Source organism: Drosophila navojoa, chromosome 5 (genome assembly GCF_054131105.1).
Source record: "Drosophila navojoa isolate 15081-1374.11 chromosome 5, UAZ_NAV_1.0, whole genome shotgun sequence".
Lineage (NCBI taxonomy): Eukaryota > Metazoa > Arthropoda > Insecta > Diptera > Drosophilidae > Drosophila > Drosophila navojoa.
The window spans coordinates 20683026-20702028 of NC_142893.1; the positions used below are offsets into that span (position 1 = coordinate 20683026).

Genomic DNA, 19003 nt, shown 5'->3' on the forward strand with positions numbered 1-19003 from the left:
TTTATATACTTTTTAAAATTTGTTATATGTATATGTATATGTATATGTATATATATATATACATATATATTTTTGTATATTTTTATTCATATTTTTTATTTTGTAATTTATATTTTATAGTTTTCATTTTATATATTACATTTTATATATTATATTTTATATATTATATTTTATATCTGATATTTTATATCTAATATTTTTTATATTTTATTTAACATTTTATATAACATATTTTACAGTTTATATTTAATATATTTTATTTTACAGTTTATATTTTATTTCTTTCACTTTATAATTTATATTTAATATTTGTCTGATTTCTTGTTCATTTCCCGTTCAATTCCAAAGCCCTTATCTGTTTATCTACATATTTCAGACTATTTATAATCAAGTCGATTCCTACATTTTCCTCATCCACATCAACTACCAAAAATACATTTTTAGCCGCTTATGGCTGCTAGGCGCTCTGCCAACTTCTATACACACATATACATATACATATATACTTATATATACAACTAAATACATATATAAATATCTTTTAAGGCTACAATTCGATCAAATAGGCAACAATTTTGATGTAGCTAAATGATTCGTTAATGGAAACTCTTAAGAAACTGCACACGCAAAGCAAATTCAACTCTCAATTATAGATTTAGTGAAATGGTTTTGCCAGATTTCTTTGCTTATCAAATAAATCTTTTACAAGACGTTCAAGACATTCAAACTGCCTTACAGTAAGCATTCCTGTAATACCTTTATAATCCATTGCTGTCTCGTAAACCTTAAGCAAAGTATTCAAAAATCTTCATTTAATGCGACTGCCTGCTATATTTTCTTGAAGTTGATCATTTGCATTGCCCACTTGGCAACTTAAACAACCACTAAACCGTACGCACACACACACACACACACACACACATTCACACATACACGTGCACAAAGTTGCCAGCGTGCGCAGCCATAAAGACGGCGCACACACATTTTCCTTGGAAAATCTGCTGAGCAAGCAAATGAAAAGTACTTCATGTTGGCGCTGCGTGGAAAATTTATAACAAAAGCAATTGCTGTGCTATAAAAAATTACATTTAGCCACACGGCCAAAAAGTGGTTTTGTGGCTCCGGCATAGACCCATAATAATCAACACCACCTGCGACGATGGACGCGGCGAACGACTATGCAAACAATGCTCAACGCCTGAATACCCTCACTCCCCCTTCGCCTGCTGGGCATCGTCTTCCTCATCCCCCTGCCCTTGCCACTTCCATCTCTCAACACCCATTTTAAGAGCAGCCGAAAAGTGCGAAACGTATGTGTATGTGTGTCTGTGTGTGTGAGGGCGCCCTGTGGAGGCGTGGTAGGGGCAAGGAAGTCTGGCAGAGGCACCTTCTGCCAGCCGGAAAACTCCACGCCAAACAAATATTTACTTTACTCTGCGACTACCAAATTAGCTCCACAACTCGCTCTGTGCAGTGGCATTCGAACCACAGCCGAAACTTTTAAATGTGTTAATCATCATCTTGCACACACACACACACACAGACACAGTCATGCACAATCATGCACACACCTGTACTTCTTTTAACTGCATTTAATATTTGTTTGTCAGCAGAAAATAAAACAAAAGTTGGCAAATTAACACATGTTTCTGTTTGTTCATTTTATATTTTTACTTTACTTTACTTTGCTTCGTTTTGTGCTATTGTTGTTGTTGCTGCATCAATTTTTCAGCTGTTTTTTGTTGCCCTTTTGCCTTTTTGTTTTTATCAATATTTAAACATACTTTTGACTTTTTGGAACCTCCCTTCGGATGCGATGGGAAAAGTTATAGACGACTAAGCTAAATGGGTTTTCTTTCAGGTGTCTATATAATCTAAAAAGTCGGCTGAACTTTGAATGTGGGCTGCATGGGCAGCGTACATCCTATGCACATCCCTAATTATTCTTTACTTTCTTCAGCTCTTTTGTTTACTCTAATATCTATCATTTTAAGACACCTTGATAATTCCTTCTTCTCAGTCATCATTAGCATTTGCACTTTAAATACTTCACTGTATTTATTTTTTTTATTAATTTTTTTAAACGATATATTTTTTATTTTTTATTTTTTTACTTATTATTATTCTTTTGTGTTTATTTTATTTATTTATTTATTTACTTATTTTATTTTTTTATTTATTTTATTTATATTAATTCTTTTATTTATTTTATTTATTTATTTTATTTTTTTATTTATTTATTTACTTATTTAATTTTTTTTTTATTTATATTATTTCTTTTATTTATTTTATTTATTTATTTTATTTCTTTTATTTATTTTATTTATTTAATTAATTTGTTTTATTTATTTATTTATTTTTATTTTATTTATTTTTATTTTATTTATTTTTATTTTATTTATTTTTTTTTTTTATTTTTTTTAAGAAGTAACTCATATAAAATAAGAAGAAACATAAAGTGCTTTCACAACATTCAAAAGTTACTCTCTAACTCTTTTTGCAGAATTTATAAATATTTGAAACTAAACCTACAAAAAATCTATAGAAATTTCTTATATAAATCCCACACTTTTAGGTATATATTTTTAAATATTTCTTTAACTTATTCCTCTCAATTAGCCCAGCAATTTGCCACTAAAAAACTAAAATAAATTGCATTCCTCTGATGCTTAAAGTGCATTCCATTGATGCCACACATTCCCCTAAACTCTTATACAAGTAATTTAAGCACTCCAATGCTTAAACCCCAGAGAGCATTCTATGGCCGACTTTTGTATAGGCCATAGACCTAACATATGCAGATGTACATCCAAGCATACGTATATATTTAGATTGTTTTCATAGGTGTTTGTTTTGCAGCCCAGTTGTTGTTATTGTTGTTATTGTAGCTGGTCTTGTGAAATGTTCCACTGATAACAACAAAATTGAGCCGCGGCACAATTTAAATATTTTACGATAAAACCCGAGAGAGACAGAGAAAAGAGAAGGAGAAAGAGAAAGAGAGGGGGAGAGGGAAAAAGAGAGGGCGAGCAGTGAAATTTTTGTTTGCTTCTGCTGGCATTTGGTGTGAACGAACTGTCAATCGTTATTTTCGTTGCAAAAATAAATACTACGCGTATATCTTTTATCTTTATCTGCCCATATGAAGCAAACGAACGAACGAACGAACGCTCGACGCAATTTTCATGGTCCGCTGCATCAAATGCAATCGTCAAATAACAATAATAACAAATAAAACAAAAACAAAAACGGGGCCGACGCAAAAGTATTCAGTTTTAAGCATTCTCTATATGCACATGGCATTTATATATCGTCTGCTATCGGGCAATAGTTAAGCTCTTTATCACTTCAGAAACGTGAGCGTCGCTTCATTCAGCAATCGCTTCCGCTAGCTGCAACATGCTCAGCAAAAGCCAAGCAGCTGCCACAGTTGATAAAAGCCCAAAATAAAAGAGAGTGCATTCAGTAAAGTTAAAGCAACAACAAGAAAGTGAAGATATCATAGAGTTAAATGGGATAAGGTAAGACTCCTATAGCTATTTAAAAATCAATAAAGATATTGTGCCATGAACTAAATCATTTGGATTCTAAATATACATTCTGTAGCCCTGTTAACTGTCGATACCTCACAGCCCTGATCTCCTTTTTCGATATGTCATGTTCCTAACTTGGATAAAATATATTTGTTTAAAAGTCTAGTGAATATGAAATGTAAAGGTAAAGTAGCAACATATAGGCATACGAATGAGTCTATAGAGACAGTGCTGAAATAATTCAATATAGATAACCAAACTAAAAACAAAATATGCTAATCTGCATATCAAAATTGTTTCTTTTTACGGGATTTCAAATATTTTTGTGACTTTTTTTTTTATATTGGACTATAAATTGCTTTATTTCTTATATACGAATTCGAGTTTAGTTTATGTAAACTAAAGGGGAAACCTGATTCATTTCAAATAAAATTGGGTCAAATCCACATAAAAATTTGTCTCTTGATGTTTGCTTTAACTTCTGATGTAAATGATTTTCAACTTTTATATTTATTTAATACGTGTATTTATTTTATTTATTTGTATATTTATTTTTTTTATTATTTTTTAACTATTTATTAATTTATGTATTTTGTTATTTATCTAATCTAATCTTTATTTATTTATTATTTTGAATTTTTTCATTTATTTTTTCTTTCGCATTTTTTATTTTATTTTTATTTTTTTTCTTTGTTTTTTTTTTTTTTTTTTTTTTTGTTTATTTTATTTTTTTTTATGCTTTGTATTTTATTTATTTATTATTTATTTTCTTAATTTGTATATTCATCTAATTTATAGTCAACATGAAGCTGAAGAGCTTACACTAACTCTTAATAAGCATTTCAACAACTGAGAGTTTTCGTTCTTTTACTTTTACTTATAAAAAATTTAACAATTACAGTTTCTACAAAAAATAACTACACCTAATAGATTTCCATTATTCTTAACGTGCTACACATTTTCAGCCTAATGACAGCAATAATAGTTTAAACTACATAATATTGCCAACCAAGAGAATAATAGAGAACACGAAGATCATAAATTTACATTTGAACATTTTATATTTCTGCAAAGTACAGATTAGTTCCCATAAATAATATTTTTGAGAGCTGTTTTCAGTGAGCATCGAAATGATTTATTGCTGCTAAAGTAGCGCATGCACTATATAGATAATGAGTTTAAGCATATAAAAACCAAATAGAATACCCCATTAGTATTCTCAATGATATCTAAAGTAGGAATGGAGGCCAAAGGCATAAAGGCAATGAATATTACTTTGGTTGCAAAGTAAATAAAGATTAATTACAATTCAAAGCCAGAAATCAAATCAAAATGATATTGAAATATCTATTCAAATAAAAAAAAAATATTAATAAAAAATAAAAACAATTGTTTAGCATTAAATTTTAAATAATTGACTGCAAGATAAAACCAATGCAATGCACTTAAATATTTGATGCAACATACCAACAATTAATTAACATCAAATGGACAGGCATAACATAACTTACCTACAAAGAGATAGAGAGAGAGAGAAAGAGTTGATAATTAATAACAATTAATATTATTTAACATGTGCTTAAATGCTAATAAACAATGGTGAACAATAAAAAGCATATTTATATTTATTTAATGATTCAATCAGCTAAAAATGTGCATGAAAAAAATATATCTATATGGATATGCATATACATATTTATGCATATTTATATAGTTGAAAATCTGCTGACCTCAACAGTTAATCAATTTGGCAATATTTTGATTATAATTTTATTTATGTGCCTGTTTTTTGTCGTTGGTCTTCTGCGCGTTGCACACATTTGATTTTCATGCGGATGGCATTAATAACTTGATTAAGTAACGTCATCTGCCCCTAGCGACCACACCCCCAGCCCGCATTGCAGCATTGCAATTAATCGCATTCGTAATCAATGGCAATTGCAATTGCAATTTTCATTCGCCGCCCTGAACAAATAATAAATGCACAAAATAAAAAGTCCACCTTTATATAAATCAATGCAATTTTTTGTTTTCCCCATTTCATGTTGCTCTTTTTCATTGACCACGATATATATATTTTATGCCAATGCAGCAATAAAATTTAAGAGCCAACAATAAAAAGGAAATAAATAAATATGTAATGCTTCAACAAAATAAATAAATAAATTATTAGTGTAAAGTGTGAATGAAGGGAATGAATGGCCAAGATTGTAGCGGGATGAGAAGAGAGCGAGTGAGAGAGTTAGATGCTTTCTATGTACATATGTATGTAGAAAATTAAATATTGAGGGTATTGAAAATTAAAAACAAAAAAATATTAAATATTAAATATCGAATCAGAAATGGGTTATAAAAAGTTTATATGAAAGTCTTCTTCACTTGACATGTGTCCAATCCGTGTTTAACTTAATACATATGTATGTATGTATATACATATATATAAATTGCATAAAATTGTATGAACTCTCTTAGTTTATTTATTATTAACATTACTTTATTTTCTTTACATTCAATACTTCTCTAAAACTAAAATAAAATAAAATATACTTAAAATGAAACGCATATAATGGACTTAGAATTTTCTCGATAAATAATATTATTATTCTAAAAATGTTTCCCCCGTTTTTCAATCGAAACTTGTTTTTCTACACGTGTTCATTTTGATCCTAAATGCATATCGAAATACAAATTATACATGAATAAATTTCTACATTAAATAAAAATGCAGATTATTGACTTACAATTAAATGCCAAAGCAGCAAAAACTAAAGGAGGGAAAAAGAAATAACTCAGCAAAGCTGAGAGAGAAAAACTCAAATTTTCAATAAGCAGGAGTTGACGACAATCGCAAATTGAATTCTGATTTGTGACATTGCCATAACTCAAAATTAATCTGATTAATTGCTACAACAAATGCGTGACAAGACATAAATTTAATTCTTAAATGCAAGGCTCGAGCGCTTTATTTATTTTCAGCAATTCGATCCAAACGAATGTGCAATGCGAAACCAATAAACGAATTAAATATTTATCTATATATTTCGCAAACAAAATTTCCAACATTCAATTTGGTTAAAAACTCAAAGTGGGTCAAGAGGAAATGAAACTTCGGACAAAACGTTGAGATTTCGGCGTTCTGCTCTTTTTTGGGCAAAGAGTCGCCAAATAAAAATGCAACAAAACCAAAAAAAAAAAAAATTTATATATACAAAGGTTTGAGGTATGAAAAGTTGAGGGAAGAAAACAAGGAGTGTCAAGAGGCATGCGGGAGGCATGCAGGAAGAGCTACCACAAACGGTTGGCGCAGATGCCAATGCCAGAAGCAACAAGGCAAACACACTGAAAGAGAGAGACAGAAAGAAAAAGAGGGAGAATGTACAGAGAGGAAGAGCGAGTAGGCACATAACTTAACCCCTTAAGTATCAGAATTTGCGGAATTTCGTAATGTCAGACTGTAAAATAATTTATGATCTTTAATGAAGTGAACTTAAACAGTAATTTTAAAGCATATGGAAATTTGCAGCATTTTATAAGCTGCATACTGTATACATATTAATATTATATGTAAATATTATTAGAAAATAGTTTTCCTTTAAATTTTATACTTTTCTCTAAATTTTCCGCCATATTTATAGATCTTGGCAAAAACTCCATTTTCATTATCACCATTAATTTCATCTGCCCCTCTATTAAAAGTGTTCTCTGTAAACTTAACAGTATCCCTTACAGTGTCCTCGTCAGTTAACGGGTTAAAAGCTGCGTCAGGCATTATTGCATATCATTGGCATTTCGAAAAGCGCAGCTCCGAAAACATGTTTATGTGTGCAAATACACACACACACACACGCACATCCGTGTATAAATAAAGCGCCAGAGCACCGTTAGCAACGCCAAAAATATATATAAAAAACGAATGGCCAACAAAGAAGCAGCGTTGCCATAAGCAGCAGCAACAGCAACAACAGTACAAACAGTACCGAAAATAAAACCGTAAGCAACGCCGCCTTAATACTTTGCCAAAGTGCAGTCGACGTTGACGTTGCTGCCGATGCACATGGCACTTCGACGCCGCTCTTTCTATAGCTGTCTCTTTTCTCTGCTCCAGCGGCTTGAGTTGTCTGAGCTGGGCTTTTGCGTATTTAAGAGAAACGAGCTGCATTCGCAAATCAACTGAGACGCCGCGGTCGCAGTCGTAGTCGCAGTCGCCATTGCTCTACTTGGGCATTGTTCTTGTTGTTGACATTTGTTGCTGCTCTTTTATCTTTTGAGCTATTTATGCGCATAGTCGAACACACAAACATAATACATGCATACTTTGAAAAGCACTTACATTTAATTATATTTGGCGCGTTTTTACTGTTTACTTATTATTTTTTAGTAGGTCAGCGAAATTGTATTTTGTGCGCTGCGTCGGCGTCGCGGTCGCAGTCACAATCGCAGTCGCTGCGCTGTTCATTAATGCTCTGTCGCTGCAGCTGCGCAAAACTGGATTTCAAAAGCAACAACAACAACAACTGCATAGCATTGCATTGAAGGTAAACCGCCGCATAAAAAGCGAATAAAGAAGAAGCAGAGACGAAAACTGCATTGAATTTGTATTTGCATTTAGCGTTGCATTCGCAAAGCAAAAAAGGCTTAAAACGTGTTTTGACCGAGCCACGCAGCAGAGCAAAAAAAATTAAATGAATATAAAGAAAAATGCCCATATGAAAAAACAAGTAAGAACGTTGCAGTCGGGCGCTACCGACTGCGAAATACTCATTCACAGTCCCTTTGAAAATTTAATTTAATTTGGCTTTAAAAAAAATTAGTACAAAACAATTATGCTTTTTGATTATATTGTAGCATTTGGTAATTTTTATCGAGTAATCGATAATTATTATATTGATCGTGCACTTTTTGAGTGAAAATGTGTGGTAATTTTCGTTAATAGCTTTTGGTCACACCTATTGCAGATTCTTTAGCGTTTGTTTACATTACAAAAGCGCGCTTTTTAGCATTCTAAGAATTGCGATTGATTTCTGGATTTTCTAGCTGTTATTGTAGTTTTGTCAGATGACGCTCTGTTATTAGCTTATTGTATTTTAGCTACCAGTTTGTAAAGCAAAGCGATAGCGTGGGCGCTAAAGGCGTCGCAAGTTATGTTACAGCGGCAGAGGTTCAAGTCCCCATCAAGGTTAATTTTTTTTTCATAAATATTTCGTTTTTTATAAAATAGATATTTTATTCTTCTTAAAAAGCCCTCAAATATGTATGTACGCATATATGCATGTATATGTATGTACATACATAAGACTGCACGCATATGTAGCATCAAGCATTTCAGCCTTTCTTATGCACGCGCTCATTTGTATGTGTGTATGTATGTACACATAAATGCATACTCTAGCGTTGACATGAGACTGATTTGTTTTTGCTTTGTTCTTGAATTTACCATCCGCTACTCTCATAACAAGAATCTTATTTTTGGATTTCATTTTAATTACTATTGTTGACAGTAGGCGGTAGCGTTGTCGGCAAAGGCGCCGGCTAAATTTGTTTTTGTTATTTTGACAAACATGGCTTGGGTGCGAGTTCAAATCCCGCGGAAAACTCTTTTTTGTAAATTGCAAATTTTGTTATTTTAGCTTCTTTTATATTTTTTAAATATTTAAATTTTATTTTTAAATTTTATAAAAATGTTTCCTTCCGTGTTATCAATGCCTATTAAGCCTATTTGTATATACATGTACATACATAGATAGCTCAAGCATATAAATGTCGCAATTTGATACTACAAATCCCGATTGCCACGCCCCTAGTGGCCGTAGACACCTCATTTTTGGCCAGTTCTTAGAAAGAGCTAACGGTAACGTAAATGCGAAATTTGAATGCTTACGCTCAAAAAATGTGAAAATTACAGGGTATTTTTCGATATGCCACGCCCCCAAAAAGGCGTGACAATTATTTTTGGGGCATCGATAGAGGACGTTACCAGTAACTCAACTATCCAAATTTGAAGCTTCTAGCTCTTAAACTGTAGGAGATATAAAGTTTTGCGGTTTGCCACGCCCCCTTTAGGCGGACATATATCCACCATAGCTTGTTGGACTTGGGTGGTCAACTCGCGTATATATACCAAATTTCAAGTCTCTAGCATCAATAGTGCCTAAATTATAGCCAAATTTGAAAAATTACTATATCTTCAGGTCCGATTTGCCACGCCCCCAGTAGGCATAGACATAAAATTTTTTCATCAGTCATTATAGAATTAGAGCATTAGCTCACGTGCGAAATTTCAACGTTCTAGCCTTAGAACTTTAGGAGATACAGTTTTATCTGATTTGCCACGCCCCCAATGGGCGTAGATATATCCACCATAGCTTTTTGGACTTGGGGGGTCAACGCGGATCTACATACCAAATTTCAACTTTCTAGCTTTTCAACTAACATGATTTCTGGTATATCGGAAAATGCATTTTCCGATTTGCCACGCCCCTAGTGGGCGGATCGGGAAAATTTTAACACTTTATAAATCGGAGTTATACACGAGTATGTGTTCCAAATTTCAAGTCTCTAGCTTCAATAGCGGCGAAATGAACTGCGTTCATACGGACAGACGGACAGACGGACAGACGGACAGACGGACAGACGGACGGACGGACGGACGGACAGACGGACGGACAGCAAGACGGACATTGCACAAAACCAATATACTAATTCACTTCGTGAATGAGTATAAATACAGCGAAAAAAGCTCCCCAAAGAAGTCGACCACAAAGTTCAAGCACCTGCCCAAAAAATACATACATACATATTAAGAGTACGTAAAATAAAGAAATAAATGAGTAAATCAACAGCAGCTGAAATGCGGCTACCATAACAATTCCATTTATTTTATCTACGTACTTAACTGAAGAAAAAAATACCGCTACAACTGCGGCGTCGACGCCGACGCCGGTGTTGGCGTTAGCGTTGTTGCCATATGAGCAATTGAGTAATTACAATCGACAGCGCGGCGACCAGCAGCGGCAAAGCAACAAAAGCCTGCTCCACCACACACAGCCACACACACACACACACATACATGTACGCACACTCTCTAACAACAACAGGGCAGTGCAGACCCTAAAAATAGCAGTGCAAAGGCAACAAAAGAACGCAACATTTTGTTGTTGCTTCTGTTGTTTTAAAGAGATCCAAGCAATTAAAAGTTATGATAAACCATTTTTTTCATTCGCGTACGCACGCCAAAAGAATCACAAGAGCGCAAGCAGAACGAGAGAGCAAGAGAGTGAGCGCCAAAATGCTCTCAGAGCAAAGTTAAGCAAAGAGAGCGTACATTGCCAAAGAGCCAGAGCGGAGAGAGGCGGCGTACATGTGCGTTAGTATGTGTGGATCGTGAGCGTAAGCGTAGAAAGCCAAGCGAGCGTGGCAAAAGAAAGCAGCAACAGCGGCAACAACAGCAAACAGAATTCTTCGTTTGTTTTTTTTTTTGCTCGCTACCAACCCAGTGACGAATTATGCAAAGGGGCATGACTTAAAGCTGCGCAGCCAGTACTGCTGAGACGGCGACGGCAACGGCTGCTGCTGCTAGGCGAGCGATGAGTCAAAATAGCCAAAAATTGCGCGCCAAAAATAAGCGCAAAGAATTGGCATTAACAAATTGCTCGACACTTTGTAAATAACAATTGTAAGAGTCATAATAGACAAAAGAAAGGCTAAAGAAACGCTTCAAATGAAGGAAAGAAAACTGAGAGCAAAGTGTTATAGAAATAATATAAAGAATTTAAGACATATTATTTATAAAAATGTAGTTTGGAATTTAATAAACATAAATTAATTAAACAAAATATGCAAAATATTTATTCATATAATTAATATATTTAAATTTGTATATATATTTAAAAGAAAAATTAATACTATATATTTAAATAATATATTTATTTTTTTCATAATAAAATATTTAAAAAATATGTTGTACTCATTTTCTATACATATATATTTTTGTTAAATATATTTATATAACAATTTTTTTTTCTATATTGAGTGCATCCATAATTCTTTATAAATTACAAATATTATTGTCGAATTGCGCATTCAATTGCAAATTATTGAGGTTATTCGTGTGGTTATGTTAAAAATGAATAATAAATATTAAAATGCATTCCAAAAACAAATCAAGTGCAACATTTCATAAATAAACAACATAATGAATTGCAGCGTCAACAGGAATGCAAATGTTAAAAGCATAATTTTCGAATGCAACAACAACAACAACAGCAACACTAACAATTAGCTGACAACTTGTCATTGTTGTTGTTGCTCTCATTGTTGTTGTTGTTGTTATATTTATGATACGACTAAACGTTGCCGCATTCTCGTTTCAATTTTATTTATTGAGACACGTAAAAATGGGGGGCGTACCAAATTCTTCTCTACGAAATAAAACTGGGCAGAAGGGAGGAAAATTGGGAAAGGCGAGGCTCTTACTAAATGTTAAGCTTGAGCAATTGGGTTTCCTTAACATTCTTTTCTATTTTTCTTTTTGTAATTTGTATTTTGTTTTGTAATTTGGTTTAGTTTTTATGTCGTCGAGACCGGTAGACTAATTAGATACAATTTCCAGTTGCTGCGGCATGCCATTCTAAAAGCACGTTTTCTCTGCCCAGCTCAAGCAGACAACTGCAAGAGGGGCTGCTGGCCTAAGAGGCGGGGTTGGTGGGGCGTGGCGGCTCGATAAATAGCGTACAACGAGCGATGGCTGCAATACAAAACACGTTTCTACTTTATCGTTCAGCCCGCTACCCCCGCTAGCCAGGCTACCCCCTCAGTTGCCATCTTATCAACACAGCCCCGCCCCCCGCGCCCACCTCTTCTAGCTAGCAACATTTATTTACCTGTCCGTGCGCTTCGTCACAGGTGAACGTGTTGTTCTAGTTGGCAATTGCACACGTTACAGGTAGTAGGTTGTAGATACATTTGAGCAACGCTCTCACTTGCAGTAACCTCTGTCTCTCTCTCTCTCTCTCTCTCTCTCTCTCTCAGCTGCTGACCATTGTTCAATGTTGGCGAGAACAATGCAAAAGTTATCATCTCAAGTCTATGAAAAGAATGCCAGGAACTAGAGCAACAGATACAAAATTTCAAAAGATACTCTTTTGCGAAATAGCTCTCAGTGGGTGGTTCAGAAGTTCATTTCAATGAACAAGAAGAAGACGAAGTAGTAGAAAAAGAAGAACGAGAACCAGTTAACTTTCAAGTACAAACGATTGCGTATCTAGGCTAGGGTTAAGCAATTGTGATATATACACGATAATTGAATCAGTTTATTGTATGGTATGACATTTGTATATCACAGCAGAATGACTCAAGAGAACTCAGATATAAATGTTGAAAACACTTTTTTGTTATTATTGCTAAGTATCATTAATAACTGATTGATAAAGTAACTTTACAATTGGATTACGACTTTTATTTTTTATTCTTATGATATGATATATACGAAAAGTAGAAAATATTCAAAAGAGATTTACTATGTTTACAATTTAATATTATTTATTATTTATATTAGTGATTTTTATTATTATTTATTTTTTAAATTATTGATTTTTACTATTAGTTCATTTTCATATTTTTAATTTTTATTCCTTATTTTTGATATTATTGACTTTTATAATTATTTATTTGCTATATTATTGATTTTCATAATTATTTATTTTGTAGATATATATATATGTAAATAAAAAATTTTGATTATTTTTGTTTTCTATTTTCTTTATTTATTTTGTTGCACAATTTTTTAAATTTTTAGCATTTATAATTTTGTTTAATAAAAACGACACATTTTTTAAATATTTCTTTTATAATTGTTATTTATTATATCTTTATTTATTTTGAGTTTTGTATTTATTTATTTATTTTTATATATTTTACTTATTATTTTGTTTATGTCACAATGACTTTATTAATTTTGGATTATTCCTACCACTTTTTGGCAACCATTGACGGATAAATAGTGAAAGTGGCAAATAATTATTTTAAAATGTTGAATATTTTAGACTACAGTCAGAAAACTAGTTTCTTGATGTCAAATGTTTATTCAAAAACTTTCCACGCAAGAGCTTGTTTCTATAATCATATATTCAATTGCCTTTGCAATTCTTATTATATGCCAATTAAATGCCAAGCACTTTCTAATCATAAAACACGACAAACGTTTGCACTATTTAACTCTTGTCTGCTCTGCCTAGTTCAGTGCGCTCTAAGTTCAGCGTGGCGTAGATAATTTGTTGATTAATAGACGCTGTAGAACGTAAAGATCGATTTCTGAATGAATGAACGTAGCGATAAGAACCCAACTCAGTCACTCTCTCTCTCTCTGTTTTTATCTCTGCCTCTGTCACACTTTCTTTACTGCCTGCCTGCCTGCCATGTGCAACAGCTTGGGGCAGAGCATTTTGTGCAGATCATTTGCTGGCATTGCCCTGCCTCTGAGCCATGATCATTAACAGGGCTTCGCTTCTACACGCTGCTTCAACCTCAGCTGCAGTTACAATAAAAATACAAAGATACACACACACACACACACACACACACATGACAATTGACTAACGCCAAAGCGAGCATTAAAACGACACAAAAAAAATACATATATAAACCCAAAAAAGAGACCAAGCAAAAGTAAAGCCAAAGCCAGAGACGGGGGCCACACATCACTTGACGACGTTCAAGTTCAATAACCTGGCCAACAGTTACACTCGCACACACACATACACACTCACTCACGAACATGCACACACACACACAGTCGCACATACACAAAGACAATTACCAAATAATGTGGCACATGCACATGAAGCAAAACGCCGGCAAGGAAAGGCAACAACAACTCAAATCTCAGCCGGAAAAAAATGGTATTGAAACTGTGAACAAGAAGCAGAACAAAAAGAAATACATATGTATATACATATGGGTATATATGTATAAAAAAAAGTAAATTGAAACACAATATGCGCTCGCGGACTGCTTACATAACAGCAAATAATGTTTAAGCAGCGGTAAAGCAAAGCCCAAGCAGCAGCAGGAAGAGAGAGGGGACGAGAGAGAGAGAGAGAGAGAGAGAGAGAGAGAGAGAGAGAGAGCGGCAACAGAGTAAGCGAGCGGGTGCGCGAGTGGGAGAGCGACTCACAGCACAAATAATGAGAAACAATAACACACAAAAATCAAGAAAAAACGTTTCCAAAAAAATAAAATAAAACACAAAACGCGCAATCGAAGAAATTACATTCGAAAAGGGGCAAAGCCGAAACAACAAAATCTGGGAATACAAGAAAAAACAAACGTAAAAACTGATCTGTATACGAAGAAATTCGATTTGAGTTACAGATACAAATATATATATATATATACTTTGATATATATGTGTGTATCTGCGTATCTGTTTTTCTGCATCTGTTTCTGTGTTTGTGCGCTACTTTGGCTTTTGCATTTCACTGTTGAGAAAGATTCCCTTTCTGCTGTTCGGCATCGTTGCTAAATACTACGTTAAGAAACTGTAAACTGTAAATCAATTCAAATGCTGATTCATCCATTAAGCCAAAGATACGAAGGGGCTGGGCGTCTCTAGGTCAAGTGAAATACTTTGAAGAACGAGTATAAAGAAGAGAAAGATACAAAAGTAATTAAAACATGCCAAAACCTACTATAGGAATCACAAAAGTAACTTGCAGATATAAATATATACCTTAGATGCGAAAGTATCTAAAAGGTTGTTAGGAATGAATCTGCTCAGATTAACAGAATTGCAAGAGTATCTACAAATTACAAGCGCATCTTTAAGATACACAAGTAACTCAGTATGTAAAAAATACAAAAGTATGTAAAAGATATAAAAGTATCTAAAAGATAAAAAAGTATTTCAAATATACAAGGCTATCTAAAACCTACAAAAGTATCTAACAGATACAAGGGGATCTAAAAAAAAGTGTATCTAAGGAAGATAGAAAAAATTCTAATAGATATAAAAGTATCTTAAGAATATAAAACTGTCTATAAGATACAAAACTATCTAAAAGATAGAAAAGTAACTAGAAGATACAAAAGTATCTCAAAGACGCAAAACTATCACAAATACCAAAGAATCTGTTCAGTTTACCAAGATTGCAAAACTAATCGTAAGATAGACAATTTACGCACAGCAGTCTTAAAAAAAAACTATCTGTGAGCTACAAAGGTATCTGGACAACCAGAAAAAACTAACTTGACTTTATAAGAAAAGAAACAAAAATAGAGTTGAATGCGTAACTGACAGCTCCATAAGCTCTTTCGCATACAATTCACAACAATTTCTTGCACTTGACAACGTTGAGCGCCAGCAAATATGTTGCCAAAGGCTAAGAAAAAACGTATCTGACAGATAGACAAGATAAGTTTTAGCTAAACTCAAGCCAGGTGCATGAAAAACTTTTGTCTATGAATCTGCTTGTGCAACTCGAACATACTTGTGGCTTAAAGTCAAAGCTCAAGATACATTTTCATTCTCTAGGCCAAAAATATTAATTATAAATTTTGACGGCAAATCAAAACCAATTTCAACGTACAAAGGGAGCCACAAAACTAAAAGATACTTTCCATCAGAAGTTCTGAAGAGCCGCGCGCGTAGCCAAAAACTTTGGCGCCCTGCTTATTGGGAGGCGTGGTTGCGCCCCCTTTTTTTGTGTTTTTTTTTTTTTTTTTTTTTTGTTTAGCCAAACATAATTCATGGCTTATTTCACTCACGAATTTCATTTCGACAAAATATTAGAATTCTCTGAGCGTAAGCAGCGGCAGCAGCGAGAAGTGATGAAAGAGGCGGAAGGGACAGAGCAAAAGTAAGCAGAAAACGTGGCACAAGCAATAATCATAATAACAATAATAAACAGCAAAAGGAGAAATAGAAGCAGAGAATGAAGCAGAAGCAGAAGAAGTACAAACATGACCCAAAATGTTGTAATGAGTCGCAAGTGAAAATTAACTGGAAGAAAGGAAAATATGCAGCTTGATACTGGAGTGGGTTGCCAAGGGCTGTGGGGCTGTGGGGCTGAAGGGCTGTAGGTGAGGAAAAGCATGGCAAATGAAAAACTAATTGTAGCGAAGCGAATTAGGCAGGCATCGAAGTTGCCAGCGCAGATGAAGTAGGAAACGGCATACAGAGAACGACGAACTACGCCAAGAACAGAAAAAAATATATATATATCATTTCTATGCAAGTCACGGCTTAGCCGCAGGCTATACACGCCCACCTACCCAGCACCCCTCAGCCACCCACACACACTCGCCTGTAATTGACGCAAGTTTCGAAGCAAAACAGAAAGAAGAAAAAAGTGCTGCAACGACAGCGATTCGAACAGGAGGGTAACGGTAGCTCGTTCGCTCAGTCGTGTGTGCGTGGCATATTGAAAAAAAAAAAAAAGAAACAAAAGGCAACGACAGTGTCATTCAGATAAGGCGTGGCAGAGGCAGGCAGGTAATAGAAAACCGTTAGCAGTGGCTGGTAATTGGCATTTAAAAGTATGTCGCACACCAAAAACAAAAAACAAAAAAAGACTGACAGAAAAAAAAATTGAAAAGCAAACGAGAAACAGAACAACAAAAACCTCGATGAGCCGTGCATCGTGTGTGAATCGACGTGAAGGTGTCAAGGCGCCCGCCAATAGAGTGTATTAAAGGTGGTTTAAGGGAACCAAACCGATTCGTTTGAGTCGGAGAGCCGTAGCGAAGCACAGTTGACAAATGGGCTGCACTTAGCAACGAGATAATTCAGGAGGCACTACGAATCATTAAGTGACAGTTTAGCCAGTCAATATGAGTGACATATTGGAGAGAACATAATATGTGAGCAGTCTGTGCAGAGTGTGTGAAGAAAAAGGTTAGTAGGAGACGTTAAATGAAATCAATGAGGAAAATGTGGAATGAATACAGAAATGTTCGTGTGAATGATAAAGTACTTCGGATAATCAGTAATAAGGAAATATATAAATGATGAATCGTACCATACTATACATATCAGTTGCTATGAAGATATCACAGTGAATATTGAAAATAATGTATTATAAATGGGACTATTATAAAAGTGAATTCCATTATAGCTTCAATTAAGTCAACTATACAAATGTGTTAGCATTTGCCTTAACACAAAACGCAGAGTGTATGAATCACGGTGTTCATAGTAGTACTAGCAGAACTGCATCCCTACTTAATCTCTTCGGTCTCAGCCGCAGTTCACATTAAGTTTTTACTTTTGAATCCATTATTCAATTGCAGCCCAGACACGAGTCGATACATGCAGCAGCACTCATAAATGTAAAGGGATGCACATGCACATGCATTCAATTTGAACTTGACTTCAAGCACCGTCTCACACACACACATAGAGACTTTTGACTCTGAAGCTAAGATTCAACATTTCAAGTTAACAGCAAAACGAAATTCCTCTCACTCACTCACTCACTCGCTGTCCTTCTCTACCTCTCTCTGAATGCATTATTCTTCTGAAAATATTACTTCATTAATGCATGTAGATGACCTCGTTCAACTGTTCCATTTCACAAGCAATTCGCCAGCATCTTAAGCGAGCTTTCCCATTCGCATATGTGTGCACATGCAGGCGACAAATGCAGATGCAGATACAGATACAGATACAGATAGCGAGATACATGTGCAGCTGCACCAAAAACAATACACACATATACATACATATATATAAATGTGGCCACATGAGATGGCAAACGACAATGCACCATATATCAAATTATATAAACGTGTACTTAAAAAAAAAGAAAGAAACTACACTTCCGACCTTCGAGAGAGACCCAGCATGACATCCGGGCAAATACACGACTTACTATATATATACAAATGTATCTAGATACATATTGTAGCTGTAAGTGCGTGTGTGTGTGTGTTCGCCTTGTAAGTAAATGACAAGAAAATGAAAAAAAGGGAAAAGCAACTCAGAAATAAAAAGAAAGAATAAAACAGAAAGAAAGCGCGAGGCATTGAGGGAGGGGTTCCAGGGCTTAGATGGAAGCGAAAGAGCAAGCAAGGCAGTGCATAACAGCGCGACATAAATTGAACTTTTTGCTGAAACTTGTCGCAAGCACACACTGAAAACGCGAGATGCTTGAGCAACAGACAGAGCGAGAAAAAGAGAGAGAGAGAGAGAGAGAGAGAGAGGGACTCTGCCCCTTTGGTACTTGTGCGTCGCTTAGCACTTGAAGCACGGACTCATAATTTGTTGTAATTGGAGTTTAAAATGTCAACAACAACAACAACAAGTGAAATGAGGGAAAAACTCGGGTAGCCGTTTTATATTTGAAAATTCTTTTGTTTTTCTTGACAAGAATTTTGCTTTTTTTGTTGTTTTTAATTTCATAAAAAGGTGCGACAATTGATAATTCCAACTAACAGTTCATTAGGCCCGAAAGAAAGACCCCGCACAAAAGGGTTTC

The 19003-nt window shown here is 34.4% G+C and overlaps 1 protein-coding gene and 1 long non-coding RNA gene across 23 annotated transcripts in view; one reads left to right on the forward strand and one right to left on the reverse strand.

Annotated features, from left to right (window-relative positions):
* sm (heterogeneous nuclear ribonucleoprotein L) overlaps positions 1 to 19003 on the reverse strand; it is a 196375-nt gene that overhangs the window by 123963 nt on the left and 53409 nt on the right. The gene's annotated exons all lie outside the window — the stretch shown is intronic.
* LOC149091168 (uncharacterized) overlaps positions 4176 to 19003 on the forward strand; it is a 184245-nt gene continuing 169417 nt past the window's right edge. The window contains exon 1 of the long non-coding RNA XR_016196894.1: positions 4176 to 4275. This is a non-coding gene — a long non-coding RNA (uncharacterized LOC149091168). The remainder of the gene's footprint in view (positions 4276 to 19003) is intronic.